This window comes from Melospiza georgiana, chromosome 2 (assembly GCF_028018845.1).
Source record: "Melospiza georgiana isolate bMelGeo1 chromosome 2, bMelGeo1.pri, whole genome shotgun sequence".
NCBI lineage: Eukaryota > Metazoa > Chordata > Aves > Passeriformes > Passerellidae > Melospiza > Melospiza georgiana.
In genome coordinates, this window is record NC_080431.1 from 111,598,987 (window position 1) to 111,615,050 (window position 16,064).

General features: G+C 42.1%; 1 protein-coding gene across 3 annotated transcripts in view; it reads left to right on the forward strand.

The window, feature by feature from the left end:
• The first annotated feature begins 1,285 nt into the window (after positions 1 to 1,285).
• Positions 1,286 to 16,064, forward strand: part of SYTL5 (synaptotagmin like 5) — an 81,813-nt gene continuing 67,034 nt past the window's right edge. The window contains exon 1 of one of the 3 annotated variants that reach the window (XM_058018376.1): positions 1,286 to 1,582. The gene's annotated coding sequence lies outside the window, so the exon portion shown is untranslated. The remainder of the gene's footprint in view (positions 1,583 to 16,064) is intronic. The other 2 variants (XM_058018375.1, XM_058018374.1) reach the window with 2 other exon arrangements.

The window sequence follows — 16,064 nt, forward strand, 5'->3', positions numbered from 1 at the left end:
CAGCTATTTTCATGTGGCATACCTCTGTTTATTCCACCAGTTGCAGAATAGTATTTTAACTTGTAAGGAAGTGCATGGAAGTGCTAAATTGGTTTCCTTATCTTTCTTAGGTGCCTGCTATATGAGCTCTTCTGGTACCTGAGGGCGAATGAATCACTCAATTCATCTGGATGAATCGAGATGCGATTTTCACTGTGTTGCTTTTGAATTTTGAAATATTTTGTAATACTTGTAGCTGTTTGATAAATCCAGCTCTCTTGAACCATTGGAAGTGATGGTCATAAAGCTTAATAAGTGCTGCCTATGGGTGTAAGGAGGACAGCTATGACAAGTGCCTTTTATTATATTCTGAAATACAATTTTACCTTGTGGACGCTTCCCTCACCCGGTGCAGATACACCTGTTGTTGAATAAAGGTTGAAAAACCATAAAACCATAGAGTAAATACCGGAGTTTTTCCCCTTTCTGAGAAATCACACAATCGCCCCCTGAGCTGCCAGTTCCGTGTTACTAATCCCCTGCTGAAAACTGGGAGATGATGCTAAAGGGGTCCGCGCCCTTCCCAACCCGGGAAAGATGGGGCGACGTGACCGGGGTCCGCACTGTCCCCCCTGCATGGGACGGCGGTGGCGCCCGGGGCGGGCGGTGAAGGGGAGCGGAGGAGAAGGGAGAAGGAGGAGAAGGGAGGAGCGGGGAGAAAGAGGACAAGGGAGGAGAGGTGCTCTGCGGAGGCGCTCCCGCCCGGACCCGCTCCCGCTCCGGCTGCTCCGCCCCGCTCCCGGCAGGTCGGGACGGCGGCCCCGGCTCCCGCACCCCTCCCCGGCTCCCGCATCCCTGCCCTGCTCCAGCATCCCTGCCCTGCTCCAGCATCCCTGCCCTGCTCCCGCACCCCTCCCCGGCTCCCGCATCCCTGCCCTGCTCCAGCATCCCTGCCCTGCTCCAGCATCCCTGCCCTGCTCCCGCACCCCTCCCCGGCTCCCGCATCCCTGCCCTGCTCCAGCATCCCTGCCCTGCTCCCGCACCCCTCCCCTGCTCCCGCACCCCTCCCCTGCTCCCGCATCCCTGCCCTGCTCCAGCATCCCTGCCCTGCTCCCGCATCCCTGCCCTGCTCCAGCATCCCGGCCCTGCTCCCAGCCGGCGAGAGGCGCTGCGGGAGCGCGGCCGCGGGGCGGGATCGGCAGCGGGAGAGGTGCGGGGGGACGCGGCGGAGGCGGCTCCGCTCCCGGCGGGGACGGCTGGGCTGGAGGCAGCCCCGGAGCCCCGGGCTGCGGGAGGAGCCGTGCCGCGGGCGGGGACGGGCGACAGGGTGGCCGTGGCAGGGCTGTGTCAGGCTCCCCGTGGCAGGGCTGTACCAGGGTGGCCGTGGCGGGGCTGTACCGGGGTGGCCGGGGCAGGGCTGCACCCGCGGGGTCCTGCGAGCCGGCTGTGCCCCGCCGGAGTGCGGGGCTGTCGGCGCTCGGTGCGGGCTCCGTGCCAGGAGCCGAGCCCGCGGCACAGGGACTTCACCTCCGAGTTGGCAGCAGCAGCAGCTCTCAGCGATGGTGCTGCTCGTACGTGATTTTCCTCTCCTGCGAGGTTCCCGGTGAGTCCTTCATTCTTATTAGCAACTGTTTTGAGGGGGGTGTTTTTGTTTAGTTCTCTTTTTTTCCCTTTTCTTAACTCCAAGAGCAGAACCCGAGGAGGGAGCCTGCGGCACGCACCGATGGGGACCCTCCCGCTGGGGCTGCTCTGGTCCGGCTCCTGCTGCGGGGACCGGGTACTTCGGTGCTAATAACCTCATAGGGGATGCCTGCATATTTGGTAGGGGTTTATTTTTCAACAATGCTTTCTACAATGTGAAAACCCCAGGAGGCAGATCTTACCGTCTGGGGTTGTTGTGCCGTGGGAGGGATGATAAAGAACGGGCGCACAGTTGTTCTCTGCTCCGCTGAGCAGGTGAGAGGCTCTGGGTGTGCAGGTGAAGATCGGCTCTTGCCGTGTGCTGCCTCTATTTTTCTTTCTTTAAAAAGTATATTCACTTATTCTTAAATACAATAATGTATAACTTCAATTTTATTTTATGGCTATACAAATAAAATAATAGATTATGGAGGCTGAGAACCAGTTACACAGTAGTTTTGGATACTTATTCTTAAATACAATAATGTATAACTTCAATTTTATGTTATGGCTATAAAAAGAAAATAATAAATTGCAGAGGCTGAGAACCAATTACACAGTAGTTTTGGATACTGGATAGCTACTGAATGCAGCTAGCTATACTGATTTCAGTATTCCAAGTGTAGAGTCATAGCAAGGGAACAGTAAGGGATTCTGCACCCCAGAGTTAGTGATTTTGGAAAGTCTTGGCAGGAAACATTTAATGTGACTGCCAGGGAAATAGCCCTTTCAGTGAATCTGAGATGATAGAGCAGGTGGGACAATTACTCCTGAAGGGCACAGGTGTTACTGTTCTGCTGTGTGCACTTCAGCTGGGAGATTTGTCCAAGGTGCAGCCCATTAAGCCTTTTAAAGATCCCTGCAGAAGACATGCTTGGAGCATATGTTGTTTTTTGGTGGATCCAAAAGGAAGAAATGTTTGGATTCTTGCCTAAAAAGGTTGAGGTGAGGAATGGCCTCCTTACTGAAGAAAAATAGGGTTTAAGAACAGTAGTGCTGGAAATTTGAGCATCTTGGGACTAGGCAGGGAGGGAAGTTTTTTAAAATAAAAACATTCATTAGACTAATAAGTTCTTAGAGGTTTTCATCACTAAAAAACTAAATCAGGGATGGTTTTTCTAAAGGCAGGTTTATTTCTAGTAAGACTTAGTATGGGAAAATCTTATGGGCTTTATGTAGGGGAAGACAGAACAAGTGATCATAATGAACCCTTATTGCCTTCATTAGGCATATAATCAGGAAAACTCCATCATCTCTGAGAGCACTCTCTCTATGCATTCTCTTTCCTTTGCTTCCCAACTTCCTTGATGTAAAAGGGCTCAACAATACTGGCAGCAGCCCTGAGGAGAACATTAGGGTCTTGGTGAATGACGAGCTCTGTGTGACCTGGCCATGTGCCCTTGCATCCCACAAAGCCAAATGTCTCCTGGGCTCCATCAGCAGTGGGGGCAGCAGCTCCAGGGAGGGGATTTTGCCCCTCTGCTCTGGTGAGACCCCAGCAGTGGGGTCACCTGCAGTGCCCCCAACATGGGAACAGCATGGACCTGCTGGAGTGAGTGCAGAGGAGACCACAAAGATAATCAGGGGGCTGGAGCACCTCTGATATGAGGGGAGGCTGAGAGGGGTGGGGTTGTTCAGCCTGGAGAAGCTCTGGGGGGTCCCTGTAGCACCTTTCAGTACCTAAAGGGGGCTATAAGAAAGCTGGAGGGGGACTTTGGACAAGGACATATAGTGGTAGGGCAAGGGGTAATGCCCTTAAGCTGAAAGAGGGTTGATTTAGATTGAATATTAGTAAAAAATTCTTGGTGAAGTACTGGAGCAGATTGCCAGAGAAACTGTGAATGACCCATTCCTGGAGTGTTGAAGGCCATGTTTGGTGGGGCTTTCAGTGACCTGATCCAGTGGGAACTGTCTCTGCCCGTGGCAGGTGGGATGGAACTGGATGAACTTTTAGGTCCCTTTCAACCCAAGCCATTCTGTGTTTCTGTGACATCAATGCTTAGACTTTCACCAGATGTTTTTCTGTGTGTCTTTAATATAAATTATTCCCCAAGTGCAATTAGCTCCCGGGGTCTCCTTGTTTCTGTTTTCCATCTGAACAATTACGGAAGGTGAGAGTTGCTATTCATAGATCTGAGTAAGCTTTCAGGAATGTGGTTTGTAAGGCTCAGGTGTGGGTACAATTCCCAGACACTATCAAAGTGTTTAAACATTGGAAGTTATTTAACAAGTTAACATTTCTGAGCAGCCTTCAGCACTATGTTTACCCTTAAGAAATAGTAGCATGTTTGACTGTTTTATGGTAGTTGAAATCTTAAGTTCTTTAGGAATGAAGAAATATTTAACCAAAATTCTATGTAAATTTTGGGTTGTAGCTGTATTTTTTACAGTGGAAACACAGTAGGCATGAAGGATCTAACTGAACAATTTTCAGTGTCATGGTGTAGTCACCCAGTTGTTTGTCTGTCTGCAAAGACATGTCTGTACTACATAATGCTCCAAGTCTCCTTATCAAGAGAGATAAATTTCATATCTGGTGATTAACTACCATCTCTTAGTGAGACATTTGGTCTTGTGGGGTGGAGGGAGGAGGGAATCTGTTTGCTAGAATGATGGCTGAAGACATCTGCAGTGCAGGACCGTGCTGTGACTGAGCACTGCTTCCAGTGTTTTATTGCCCTTTGCCTTGCCCACATTTACTCTGCCTTCTAATCAAACTGTTCATAGCAGGGATGAGCACACTCGTGGGGCTCTTCCTCCAGAGCCTGGAAACACAGGAAAGCAGAATAGGCAAGCACAGTGGGAAGAACAGACCTTGAACACCAGCATGGATTTGGTTCTAAGGGTGGTAGGTAAGGGGGTAATTTTTGGTAGGCACAGGAAGCTCATATGTGTGTAATTCTTTGAATTTCACAATAACTTTTCTCAACTCCTTATATTGAAGGAATACATAAATATATATATATATATATATATATATATATATATATATATATATATATATATATATATATATATATATATATATATATATATATGTATATATATAACAATGAAGCTTTCTGCATTCTTTCTGTTCCAAACACCCTGGGTCTGCTGTTAAAAAGAAACCCAACATCTGTTTTAAACTCATATTGTGACTGTTTTGTGGGGCTTTCCATACGCTGGAGCACAGCTTCAGGACAGAATCAATTGCTTGAGAATTGAGTTTGTCTAGCTTTTTTTTTTTTTTTTTAATCTTTCTCTGCCTGCACTGAAATTTCTGTATTCAATTACTCTAATCTAGACCTTTTTATTTGCTTTGTAACTTTTCCCTGGGTATGCTTTTTGTATTGCTTAGAAACAGAAATGGAATCAGAAATGAAACAAAATTCCATTGTGGTATGAACTATATTCCACAAATGGGTATTAACAGGAAGCTCCTTAAATAAGCATTTTATTTATTTTGAAGGGTGTTGCTCTGCACCTTCACTTAACTGCACCTCTGGAATACTTAAATTACCTGGGGCATCCCTCATTGTTGACTTTTTTTTTTTTTTTTTGGTGTGTGAGGGGTTATCTTTCACCACAGCCTGTGCTTTTTAGGAGTGGTTGCATTCTGTGTGGGGCTGACTTGTGATCTGCATGCAGCTGGACACAATCGTGTCTCTGACCTGGGGCTCCAGGGGTTTTTGGATTGCTCTGCCACCTTTCACCCCACAAGCTGTGCCTGGCAGGCTCTGTAAGTAGCGGTGCATCCAAAGCTGGGAGACAAACATTCCGCAGGATGGGGGTCTCCAAGATTTTATATAATTTATAAATATATACCAAGGTGGAGACAACGTAGGAATTGTGTACAGCACCATTGTGTTCCCAGGGCTTGAAAAGGAGTGGAGCTTGGAGGAGATGTTTGGGTTTGGGGGTTTTCTATGCATATGATAAAAAACTTGCAAGTGTTACCTGAATAACAATGGAAGAAAATGTCCATGACCACGGGAACATTGTTTCCAAGAGTTCTGCTATTGAATATCTGGGAAAAACTGGTGTCTGAAAGCAAACCATTTGTCACTTGGGAATGATATTTTTCGTTTGCTGTTACTGCATGACACAGCTGATGGCTGTTTGAGCAGTTTTATGTGCTTTGAATCTGAACTTGCCTCACTACTTCTGCAGCCATTACAGAGCTCGAGAAAAGCTCAGTGTCAGGAAGAGTTCTACTTATTATTGGTTCTGAAACCTCATTCATTTTCCTGAATCTTTGCACAAAATCCCTGGTGAGTCAGAGAAGAGAAAAATGGAGGAAATAAGGATCCAAATTCCCATTCTCACAACATTAAGAAAATAATTCGGCTAATAATGCCAAGATTAACAAGTGTTTATACACACATGCAGTTTTGGAAGGCCTCAGTTAAATAAATGTTCAATTAAATAAAGATTTGGTCTAGGAATTAGAATTCATTCATTGTAGGCATTAGTGAAGCAATGGCACCACTGCATCATGGAGTGTGTTAACATCAACAGCCAAGAGCATGAGATTTGTGGCGGGAGTAGAGTCTTAATCCTGTCTAAATGAATCCAGAAGATAGAAATACTAGGAAAGTGAGTGTTCTTGAAGCCTGTTTGATTTCAAAGGTCTGAAACATATTTGAGTTTAACACTGAAGATTAATAGTAAAAAAAAAAGGCAACACAGCTGTCTGCATGGAAATGTTGCATTGCAGAAGCCACTTTCCCTAACAGTGTTTTCTAAACTAGCTCTTTTTTTCTGTAATGTTTTTCACAGTTGCCAGCTCTAAAACAGCTTCCTTGACTCTAGTAATGCTCTGGAGTATAAGTGCAAGTATATTTGTCTCTCAAGGAGCATTTCTATTCCTTTATTCTACAAACGCATTTTAAAACTTTTAAATATTTTAAAATTCAGATGCTGCAGTAGTGAAAATGTCTATTAGCTGTTGGCATCTTTATCCAGGTTAGAGCTCTCTTTATTGTTGCTACCAATGTGAAATTTTAGAGGGGAAAAAAATAATTAGTTTTTAATGGGAATGTAGTTCTCAACTCTGTCTAGCTTTGAAACCCCCGCTGTCAGAACAACATGGATGAGTAGGAAGCAGTTAGGAGGAGAACAGCGATTAATGCACTCAAGAATAACGATTTATTAGGTAAGACTGAGAATGAATAAGGGAGAAGGTTGTTTCTCCTGGGTATTTGGTCTCTGCTGGGGAATGATGGCAGCAAAGAAAGGTGGAGAAGTTTGAGAACCCTGTGCAAACACAGGTGTCACCTGGCTGGTGAGGGAAAGTGAGGAGTGCCCTGGAAGAGGGGTGGGAATTGTGGGTTTGTAAACCCTGTGCTGCCTTTAGGGAGTGCTTGTTTGGCTTTGGCTTTCCTAGATGAAGATGCAGAACCTGAATGGAATTTATTCATGGGGATTTAACCAGGCATTCTCCCCTCATCTGGGCTGTCAGCATTGGGCACTAGAAATAAAATTCCTTTGGATTTCCTCTTTTTCCTGAGGGGGTTTTTCCTGAGCAGGGGTTTGTTTTGGTTAAGATTGTGAGAATCTATAATAAAATTATTTAAATGGTAACATCCATGATAAAGTACAATTCCCTCTTGTTCAAGTTTTTTTCTTACAAACCTTTTTTCTTGCAACCTCCAACTTTGCAGGAATTTGCTCTTTGCCATGAAATCCCTTTAAACCATGACCTTGCCAGTGACATTTCACTTTTATTGTGGAAGAGAGCAGAAACACATCAGCGTGATTTGTGGTAGGCTAGTTTTGAAAGTGCACATTCTCAATTAAGTGTCTAAATAATTAATGTTAGAGTCCTTGTATTTGAATTGAAAGATGAACTCCTGATTAATTTTGTGAAAACATTTTCATATTAGTTTGCCACACCATGTTTCCAAATGTGAAAAGACTGTGTTTGGGAGCAAAAGTAGTTAAGAATTCAGAATCAGGCTTGGTGAAGTCTTGGACCATTGACCTGTAAGAATTTTCCCTCTGAGCCATGCAGTCTGTCTTCTGTGCCATTCCTGTGCCTGCTGAGATCATGAAGGTTCTGGATTTCAGTCATTGAGCCTCTGCACTCATTCACATCTTGGTTTCTGATGGGATTGATCTGAGCCAGGTCTGTTACTAAAGACAGAATAATTTCATTAAATTAATTTTAAACATACTGTAGATTGATTCAGAGGGTCGCTGTGTCTGCAGTGGGCCACCTTACAATGCATAGCAATATCACAAATAATGCTTTTTTCTTCTGACCTTTCTCCATGAAAAAGTAATGTTTAACAGCAATAACTGTTTCTGAACTTTAAATCTGTGCAATATCATATTTGGTTTGATACCAGAAGCAGCCATCAGACAGCATGTCATGGATGATTGCAGGTTTATTTGGGGTGAGTCAATGTGTATCACCAGCACATGAACAGCTGATCTCAACTGTGAAAACCCCATGAGTTCAGCAAAAATGAGAGCACTTTAATTGCTCAAGGGGGTTATGGTGGAACAGTTAATTGTACATGCTGTGTGGAGCACATGTGTTTTTGATTGCCCTAGGCTCAAAAAGGTAAAAGTACTCCAATTCTTTTTTGATACCCTTGCCTTCTGATTTGATACAATTCTGCTGATTCTCCGTGGCAGCAGACCACACATCATGTATAAACTTGCACATTTTTCAAACTGAGTTTTGTTTTAGCATTCTTAAAAAAGCCCTTTTTGAAATTCTGGCTTTTATTAATGGGGAGAGAATGAGACCAGGTTGAAGGTTTTCACTGTGACATTCAAGGAACAGAGGAATGGCAAGAGGGACAGAATAATGAATCATCATGTGGCAGCCTCACACAGCCAGGAATGCAAGGTTTTTGTTGTTTAATCAGTAATTCTAATAACAAAATATCCGGTAACAAGACTTAGCAGGAGGCCAGTGACAATTAGCAACCTGTGTTTGTGGTTTAGGAAGAGTGTCTTTGCTCCCAGTGGGTTTGTGTTGAGTTTTGAAGGACCTTGGATAACTGATCAGTTTGTGGTTCATTCTAAAAGCATAGACAGAAACTTGCTCTTTTGAAAGAGTACCTAAAAATAGCAGTGGAAAATACCTCTAACATGGAGATGTATTCCCTGTGGTTTGATGTATTTTGTTTACAAGTGCCTATGGATAGTGCAAAAAGAAAATAGGCCAACTGCACAGCAATCTGAAAATGAGATTCTTTCAATTGGTCAGTCACAGGTCAAGCAAATGTTTTTGGATTAGCCAAATGTAATTATTTTTTATACTATAAAATGTCTACATCCTTAAATTAAGAGACTGGCCATAGTATTTGACTATTAACGCATTACCACATTTCTGTTGTTATTTAGGGGATCCCATTGCATTGATCCACCCAGCTTATTACTTCTGCACCTCCAGTTAATACCTGATGGAATCTGAGGATGTTGATTTGATAAATACTCAGTATGGTACAGCACAATTTTGGCTTTCCATCTGTGGGGTTTGTGCCCTGCAGTATACAATCCTCAGCAGTAGAGGCTGACTTCTCCCATTTTGATTTTGTGCCCTGGCATAAAATAAAATGTCAATAGAAGGTCAGCATGGTCATGATGGTGTCATAATGGAATGCTGTGCAGTACTTGAGATGTTTTGGATTATTTAGAAATAAATTTAAATTTTACAAATTGTGCTTTTTGGATGAAAACGTGCCCAGTGATCCCACCAGAGGAAGAGGACGCCTTAATGTGCTCAGGGGCTGTGCTGCTTTTGCTGCAGTGCCCTGGCTGCCTGAGACCTTTTGGTTTTTCTCCAACAGCTGTAACACAACCTTGCATTAAAACTGTTGGGTTTGAGGGAAACTAAAAATGGAGCTGAAGCCAACTGAACAAAATAATGATAATTCAGTTTCTTCAGCAGAGACGATCAGTTTATTTTACAGGTTGGATTCTGTATTTAAAGCAGTTCAAACTGGGATCTTTTTTCTCATTGTCAGGCAATTTTTCTCAATTGTCAGGCAATTCTGTCTGACACAAGGGGTAGGGAGAGTCCTTTTAGTGTCCTTCCAGACATGAATTTAAATGGTTCATTCCCTCACACATGGACACTCAGTTATATGTGGGAACTCCTGCACATCTGGAAATCTGCTGGAGGCTGAAAGCGGAACTGGAGGCTGGTAGTTCTCAATCTTTAATGAAAACCCAAAACTGAGATGTCCATGTTCACAGGGACAGATTTTAATGTCAATCTTGACAATCAAATTAGGCTTTCCAAGGTTTGTGGCAGTTCTGCTTTGGAAAAGCATCTAAACTGGATTGGCTTGAGCAGGTTTTAGTATAGAGTGAGTGTGAACAGAATGATTGTTGCAATCACAATGGCTGAAAAACGAAGGAAATAATAGTTTTGAGCTCCAGCAAAACCAGATAGTTTTTCACAGGCCTAATTATTTCACCCTCAGAGCCCCTTTTCTAACTCCTGGCACAATTGCTCTTCAATCTTTTATTCCCGTGGAGCACTAAAGACAGAATGACTTTGCCATGACTATTGTTACACCTTCCTCACATTAAATAACTTTAATTATTTATGTGCCTAGAGACCTCAAGTAGGGTGAGGGTGAGAGAAGCTGTAACAAAATGGAGAAAAAAAATAAAAAGGGAGAGAAGTTATCCAAGTGGAAAACAGCAAAATAGTGTTTAAGGCTCACAACCATTAACTGTGATACATTTCAGTGATGTTTCATGACCTGTGCTAGTGCAGTTTTTCTTGCTCTCTGAGACCAAAACATAAGAGCATTTACATATTTACATTATGCCAGAAAGTACAGATAGAATGGAGCAAATACCAAGGAATACTTTCTTTTTTCCTTCCCACAACTGTCCATAAATCAAAACTTAAATGAAAGCCTCTGTGCTTCCTTAGTTAAATTTGTGTCTGGATTGTTGCAATTAATACAACTGATAGTCTAAAAAATCAAAGCCAGCTTTCTAAATTCTGTGAAACCTCCCAAACTGAGATGTTTCGAATCTGCTACCCCAGGGTATTAGTCTTAGCTTTCAGTGCCTTGTTCTCTCAATCTACAGTTTAATTTAATTTTGCACCATTTCTAGTATTGGTTTAGATGAGAAAGTCATCAAAGGAATTGTTTGGGTGTGTAGTGTTCCTTCTGCTAACTAAGCAAGTAGTCTCAGCTGTCCCAAAGCTTGAATTTCTTTAGAGATGACAAAGGGATGCTTATAGAAGGATATGGATGGTGATAGAAGGACAAAGATGATTATAGAAGTCTTGAAAGAATCTCCCTTCTGTTAAGAGTGAGAACAGATGGAATTGACCCTTTTGGATGCAAGTGGCATAACCAGCCATTTTTATAGATCAGTTGGCCCAATACCTCCTGCACATAGTATATTTTTTGCTTTGTATTTATTTTATTTTGTGCTTATGGTTGGTTTTTGTTTAATTTTTGAGGATTTTTCTCCACATTTTTCCAAAATTTCCCAAATTTGACCATTGGGAAGTTTGTTTTCATGTACTTGGTAGCTTTTGCAAGACTTACTGAACTTATATGAGCTATGCCTTCCTCCACAAGCTAAAAAATGGTTTTAACCAGACAAATTTTAACACCATCTGCAAAAAAAGTTCCCTGACAGAAAATGTTTCCTATCCTTTTAAGTCTGAAGTCCCTGTCCTAAAACTTGTGTATGAATTTGTGAAAATGGAAATTATGTACACCTATGACAAAGTAAAGCAATTAATTTATTCATTCATTAGACCCATGTTTTTCCTTGGCATAACCTCTTGGACCAGGAGATGGGGTTCTCCCCGTGCTGGCTGCAAGCAGAAGCAGACAGAAGTTGAAAGATTTGCTGTAGTTTACATGTGTTTCATCTTTGTACCAGCCTGCTGCTCCTCTTGGAGGGTTTTCCCTTTCCGTATTTTTCCATGGCTCTAGGAGCTCTTATGAGCAGAGGTGAACTGATAATTTGCATGACAAAATATCACAGAACAAAAGCATTCAAGAAACTTCCCAAGAATTTGGAGGTTTTATAATAACATGCATGAAAATTACTTGTATAGATCGAACTTTTATTTTAGAAATCTTGGTAATACATTACTGAGGAGACACAATCCAACTGAAGAGTTGGAGAGAGCTAAGTAATACTAAATTTGCCTTTAAATGCCTTTAAATTAATTGTAGTGAGCTTTGCCTGCTACTACAGCAGAAGAATACATGAAAAGCTGGTGAAAATTTCAGAGCTCAATAGAAGAAAGATGTCAGAGCAGGTAAATTGGTGTATGGATTTTGAACTGGTTTCATGGGATATTGTCGGTTTCTCGGCTGTTTAGATGGCCTGGAAAGGCCCAGGGATGGCCTTGGACAGCCCGTGCTTCAAAGGACGAGAAGAGGCTTCAGATCTTTCTCGGTCTTGGTGTTTATTAATTGTTTATCTAAAAGATTTAGTTTTGGCCCGACAGAGGTCTGCACAGCAGCCAGCCATGGGCACACTGAGAGCCCCTGGGGCGGTCACCTATCTTTATACTCGAAGTTACGTGTACAATATTTATAATTTTTCCCCAATACCTTTTACCCTTATTAACCAGTGCACTTTTAGTAATAACCAATCCCAAAGTGCCACCATCACCACAGAAGATGGAGGCCAAGAAGAAGAAGAAGAAGGACAGGACACGCCCCAATTCCTCCATCTTACTTCTCTAGACCCCCCTGTACAGAAATTCTTAAACCCTATGTTTCACTCTCTAATTAACTTATCCCTTCACCATTCACCCAGTGAAATCCTCCCATCCTCATACAGGTGTCGTCTCCCGTGTAGGATCAAAGTCCAGCCACCAGACACTTCTGGCAACATTCCAGGACCTCCGAGCCCCCCAAGGGTGGTCTCGGCCACTCTGCACCTCCATCCTGAGGTGCTGAGATCCCACAGGATATTATATATATGAGCACATATAAAATGAAATATCATGTATTCCCCAGAATTCTGCTGAATCTGACAGTCTAAATCCTCCTTACCCAATTCTGTGGCAGCAGGAAAATGAGAAGTCTGAGTAATCTGTGTCAAAGTGGCCAGCTAGTCTTCCTTCTGCAGGCTGGAGGGAATGTTCCAGTGTCTAAAAGCATTAATATACTTAATATTCAATCATATCTTCTCTTTGTCTCCTCAGCAGACCATGAGTAATCTTCAGTTTGTAACAGTACTTAGTACATCTAGGGGCCATGAATTCATTTATTAAACCAATTTTAGTCCACACCTAGAGACCTGGAAATCTAATTGTTCCTCTCCTTTTGCCTTTGTGAGTAGGACATCCCTGTTCCCAAACATTTGGACTGTGTATAAGTAATTAAGCTTTTTATTTATTTTTTTTATTTAAACAGAATATTTTTTGAATGTCCTGGCTTACTCACTTCACAAACAATTGAGGAGAACATCCCACATGTGAGATCATCTCAGTGATTAGACAGAGACAGCCTCTCCTTTATTTGCCAAGAATCCCAGGGAGATTTTAGTCTGGGAAATCAGATTTTGTTCACATGTGGGCAAGATATCCTTGGCCCACGCAATCTCCAAACTTCTTGTTTCTCTTCCTCTGATGTGCAGACTTGTATCCCTCACTGTGTCACGGGAACACCTCTGCCCTGAGCTGTGGGATGGCTGCTTCCCATGCACTTTGGGTTATTTGGAAGGGTTGGATCTGCACAGGGAGACTGAATTGGGCTCCCTGGTGGGCTACAGACCAGGTGAGATGTTCAGGTGTGGTGCTGCAAAGCAGATTTTGTCTTCCTCTTACCTCATCTGACAGATGTGTAGTGACCTGACCAGATGTGTTTGTTCACAGGTGGGGAAAAGCACTTGGGTTGCTGTGAGGGAAACTGAACAATAAAGGAGCTTAAGGTGGGGTGAATCTTATGGATGAGATTTGGCAGCTCTGCATCTCTGATGGTAAAATTCCTCTTGAGAAAGGAAGAATGGAACATTGAGAATGAATTTCTATAGTGTGTCTGTTTATCAGTTTGCCAAATCTATCAAGTAACATTACCAAAACCTATCAAAGTTGATAATGTCTTGGTTGGAAAATCCGATGATCTAAAGGCTGACCCTTTCTGTAGAAAAGCACAGTTCAACCTACAGCCCCTTTCCCTCCCTATGCACCTAAACAAAGTGCTCAAGCTCTAATTTAATTCAAGGACAGCTTAAAATTTTGCAGTGGTTGTTAATGGAGAGGTGCTCCCTGCTTGAGCACCACGCGTTTCCTTGGGGCAGGAGACCCTCCTGAGGATGCTCTGTGCGAGCAGTCCAGCACGCTGTGCTCTCTGTGTGAGTGCTGCAGTCCATGCTGTGCTTGACCTATGCCACTGCAGAGTTGTGCCATCAAACTGGCAGCTGAACAACGCTGCATTCAATCAGAAAGTTCTTCCATCTCCCATCATGAATTGTTTTGTAAAGTACCGTGCTTCTCTTTTCAAGAGGCTGTGCAGTAATGCTGAAGGTAGTTTATTTATAAATACAAGAGATGAAGAAGTGGAGGGAGAGGCTGAGAATCTGAATATGTTTGTTAAAATGTGGCTTGGAGTTTCTAGGACTCATTATTAAAGAGAAGTGATCACCCTTTCTAAGGGTGATCCATCATTTCAGAAATGTCTTGCAGTTCTCTCAGTAACAGATTAAATATTACAGATTAATCTTGTCTTCAGATATTATTTTCAACAAGTATTTAACACTGAATTACCCCTACAGAGAGATTACAGGTTGATAAAGGGATCAGGTTGGCCTCTCTTGTTTTGGGTTTGGTCTGAGGTTTTGAGGTAAATTTGAAGCAGTTGAGAAACTTCAACGATTTCTTTCCAAGTGCAATCCCCTCACACTGAGGGAGGATATTTTATTCTTTCAACATGCTTTTAATAGCCTGAGGTGTGCTCTTTACAAGCTGTGCTTCTCATTCAGTAAATAATGTGTGGCAAAGACAAAGCTACATTAGTTGTGTTTAGCTTGTTGTATTTTCAGTTTGTAATGTAGGCTTTTCCTGGATTTTACTGCTTCTCCTGGTACATTATACAGCCTTAATAACATTCTATCTGACTTCAACATTTTTGCTTCATTTTTGCATCTTTTTAAAATCTTACATGAGAAAAAGCTTATAGAAATATATATCCTGTAGTGTCTTCTAAGAAGAGAAATGGAAAGGACATTTAGCTTCCATGACAGACTTTCTGTGTCTTTTACTGATCTTCTGTATGGGAATTATTATGTTTAGAATAGTGCTGATGCTTGTAAATGAACGTTGTAGACAAGTCTTTCAGATTTCCAGTTGATTTTAGACGCTTTGTTGAATAGGAATATGGAAATATAATATTATTACTTGTCACTGGTTTTCCAATTTATCAGTTTTCCTGTTCACAATCACTTTTTTTTAAACACAGTCATGGCTTTACAGTTCTGCACTGTTGTGCATATATTTAAAAATATGTAAAAGATAAATATAGGGGGTTCCCCCTTAGAAAAATAGGTTTTGTGGCTCTTTGGAGAGAGTAGTATTTGAAAGAGAGGAAGAGGACAAGTGGAGGATTTCTGTTCCCTATAACCAGGTGAAGAATTTTGTACTTCAGGGCATGACACACAAACTGCTGTGTATCCATGAGTCTTTTGAAAATAATGTTGGATTATGGATACACTATACAATTGAAAAATCAGGCTGTCTGTAACTGGAGTGTCAGACATAAAGATATTTTGATTACCAAAGTGTTTCCCTTCCTGACCTGATTTTAACTTAAAGGATTTTGGTTTTATAAATAAAAATTAATAAATCAAAATTGTTATATAAAGATCTGTATTTGTACACATGGATACGTGTGTACAAGTAAGATATAAAACCTCCACGTATGAGACATGGGCTTTATGCTGAATGGTGGAACTTGGAAGAAATTTTGGCAGCTCCCTTGCCATTATCTTTCCTGATTGTTGAATGGAACAGAAATCCTGTAGAAAACGAGATTTGTGGTTTTGTATTTCAAAAATCTTTTCATAGTGCCAAGTGAGCTGAATAAAAATTGAAATATTTTCAAGATGTTGAACAGCTGAAAGCCTGAGGTAGCACCAAAAGCTGTGACTTACAGGTTTGGTTTTGTTTACTGAAGAATTCCAGGAATATCATTCACAAGAAAGGAACAATTGCTTAAGGGCATTGCGCACACACACACAGAGAAACTTAATTGCTGAGAGTTGGAATATCACTGATTTTCACAAGTGGTAAAGGTAAGAGTTGCTATAGACTATTCACTTAGGGTGGTCAGAAAGTGTTTTTGTTAAGATGTCTTTTTTGTTTGTGGTTATTTACTCTGCTTCCTGGAAACAATCCTTTAGGGACTTTTAATTAAAGAGGAAAAGTGTGTTTGAACTTGCTGGTTTGCAGTAATCATTGAGGAAAGACT